Consider the following 3,537-nt stretch of genomic DNA (forward strand, 5'->3'; position numbering starts at 1 on the left):
CTCACCGAGAGGCGTGTGAGCTGTATGCTGCGCAGGCTCACTGGGAAGCGAGACCTTTGACTTCCATGGCCGCCCGCCTTCCTCTCCATTAACGGCGCCCAAGCCGCTGTTTAATACAGGCGGCCTTACTGTTCGCCTCCCATTCCCCCCCCCTGCAGACCTCCACCGCCATGGCGTAGAATGATCATTTGCCACTACTCTTCAAGTTTGGTGAAGTCGACTCCGAGCCGGAGGATATAGAAAATAAGGAGGAATGGGGCCTCCTGGACATGGCCCAGAACGAGATGGCCGCGGCAGTTGCTGCCCCTGCTCCCGTCTCAGCTCCCATCCACGCGCCCGCACCAGCGACAATCCCCGTAGCTTTGACGGGTTGGTCGCCGAGCACTATCGCAGAGCGGGAAGCCGCAGGCGTCATGGAGGTCTCCGCGGACACGCACGAGCTCATGTAGATGCCAGCGCCAGCGCCCGTGCCCATGTGCGCCCCTCCACCCACCGTGGCGCCGGCACCCATGCGCGCCCCTGCACCCACCGCGGCACCGATCCCCGTGCGTTTGGCTTCACCCACTGATAACCCACAAGTATAGGGGATCACAACAGTTTTCGAGGGTAGAGTATTCAACCCAAATTTATTGATTCGACACAAGGGGATCCAAAGAATATTCTCAAGTATTAACAGCTGAGTTGTCAATTCGACCACACCTGGAAAACTTAATATCTGCAGCAAAGTATTTAGTAGCAAAGTAATGTGATAGTAGCGATAACGGTGGCAAAGGTAACAATATTGGTTTTGTAGTGATTGTAACAGTAGCAACAGAAAAATAAATAAGCAAAGATCAATATGTGAAAAGCTCGTAGGCAATGGATCGGTGATGGATAATTATGTCGGATGTGATTCCTCATGCAACAGTTATAACATAGGGTGACACAGAACTAGCTCCAATTCATGAATGTAATGTAGGCATTTATTCCGAATATAGTCATACGTTCTTATGGAAAAGAACTTGCATGGCATCTTTTGTCCTACCCTCCCATGGCAGCAGAGTCCTATTGGAAACTAAGGGATATTAAGGCCTCCTTTTAATAGAGTACCGAAATAAAACATCAACACTTAGTGAATACATGAACTCCTCAAACTACGGTCATCACCTGCAAGTATCCCGATTATTGTCACCTCGGGGTTAACGGATCATAACACATAATAGGTGACTATAGACTTGCAAGATAGGATCAAGAACTCACATATATTCATGAAAACATAATAGGTTTAGATCTGAAATCATGGCACTCGGGCCCTAGTGACAAGCATTAAGCATAGCAAAGTCATAGCAACATCAATCTCAGAACATAATGGATACTAGGGATCAAACCCTAACAAAACTAACTCGATTACATGATAAATCTCATCTAACCGATCACCGTCTAGCAAGCCTACGATGGAATTACTCACGACGGCAGTGAGCATCATGAAATTGGTGATGGAGGAAGGTTGATGATTACGATGGCGATGGATTCCCCTCTCCGGGCCTCGAACGGACTCCAGATCAGCCCTCCCGAGAGAGATTAGGGCTTGGCGGCGGCTCCGTATCGTGGAACGTGATGAATCCTTCTTTCTGTTTTTTCTCCCCGAACGTGAATATATAGAGTTGGAGTTGAGGTCAATGGAGCAACAGGGGGCCCAAGAGGTAGGGGGCGCGCCCGGGGGATAGGCGCGCACCCCACCCTCATGGACAGGGTGTGGGCCCCCTGGCCTTGATTCTTTCTCTAGTATTTTTTATATATTCCAAAAATATTATCTGTTGATTTTCAGGTCATTCCGAGAACTTTTATTTCTGCACATAAGACAATACCATGGCAATTCTGCTAAAAACAGCACCAGTCCGGGTTAGTTCCATTCAAATCATGCAAGTTAGAGCCCAAAACAAGGGAAAAAGTGTTTGGAAAAGTAGATACGTTGGAGATGTATCAACTCCCCCAAGCTTAAACCTTTGCTTGTCCTCAAGCAATTTTGTTGACAAACTGAAAGTGATAAACAAAAACTTTTACAAATTCAGTTTGCTCTTATTGTTGTAAATATGTAAAGCCAGCATTCAAGTTTTCAGCAAAAATATGAACTAACCATATTCACAATAAAATTTAGGTCTCATGTTTACTCATATCAATGATATAATCAACTAGTGAGCAATAATAATAAATCTTGGATGACAACACTTTCTCAAAACAATCATAATATGATATAACAAGTTGGTATCTTGATAGCCCTTTCTGAGACCACAAAACATAAATGCAGAGCACCCCTGAAGATCAAGGGCTTACTAGAAATTGTAATTCATGGTAAAAGAGATCTAGTCAAGTCATACTCAATGTAAACTAATAATAATACATGGAAATGATAGCGGTGCTCTCCAACTGGTGCTTTTTAATAAGAGGATGATGACTCAACATAAAAGTAAATAGATAGGCCCTTCGTAGAGGGAAGCAGGGATTTGTAAAGGTGCCGGATCTCGATTTTGAAATAGAGATGAATAATATTTTGAGCGGTATACTTTCATTGTCAACATAACAACTGAGAGATCTCGATATCTTCCATGCTACACATATTATAGACAGTTCCCAAGCAGAATGGTAAAGTCTATACTCCCCCACCACCAACAAGTATCAATCCATGGCTTGCCCGAAACAACGGGTGCCTCCAACTAACAACAATCCTGGGGGGTTTGTGTGCAATTATTTTGATTTGATTTGAGCATGGGACTAGGCATCCCGGTGACCAGCCATTTTCTCGTGATTGAGGAGTGGAATCCACTCCTCTTGAGAATAACCCGCCTAGCATGGAAGATACAGACATCCCTAGTTGATACATGAGCTCTTCGAGCATACAAAACAGAATTTCATTTGAAGTTTTAGAGTTTGGCACATACAAATTTACTTGGAACGGCGGGTAGATACCTCATATAGGAAGGTATGGTGGACTCATATGGAATATGTCGTGGGTTTGTCACGGCAGATGTCCTCGTGAAAGGACTTCGTCGTGGAGCCATCGCTACGGGTTAGCTTGAAGGGGTTAAACCGGACTAGGGACACGAGGGATTTTATACTAGTTCGGCCCCTTCGATGAAGGTAAAGCCTACGTCTAGTTGTGATTGGTATTGCTGTGGTTTCGATAACCAGGGAGCGAATCCGCTTTGCCTGGCTCTCGAGTTGTTGTCTGTTGTCCCTAAACCGCCACCGGGTCATCCCTTATATACATAGGTTGACGCCCGCCGGTTTACAGAGTCCCGAGGCCGGATCATAAACGTGACCGGCTCGGTCTCTATTCTTTCTAACTTACAATACAAGTTACATGAAACAGTCGGTTTATATCTACAAGCTTTAACTCGCCTTTCGGCATTGGGCCTTCGTAAAGCGCCACCATCCTCACGTCTTCATGGGCTTCTATATTCATGGAGTTAACACGGCCATTCCTAGCCGGTTTACCTCCTGTAGTCATATCCCCAACATTAGGCCCCAGATTGATTTGAACTGGTTCATGTCAATCTT

The sequence above is a fragment of the Triticum urartu genome, chromosome 2 (genome assembly GCF_003073215.2).
Source record: "Triticum urartu cultivar G1812 chromosome 2, Tu2.1, whole genome shotgun sequence".
Taxonomy (NCBI): domain Eukaryota; kingdom Viridiplantae; phylum Streptophyta; class Magnoliopsida; order Poales; family Poaceae; genus Triticum; species Triticum urartu.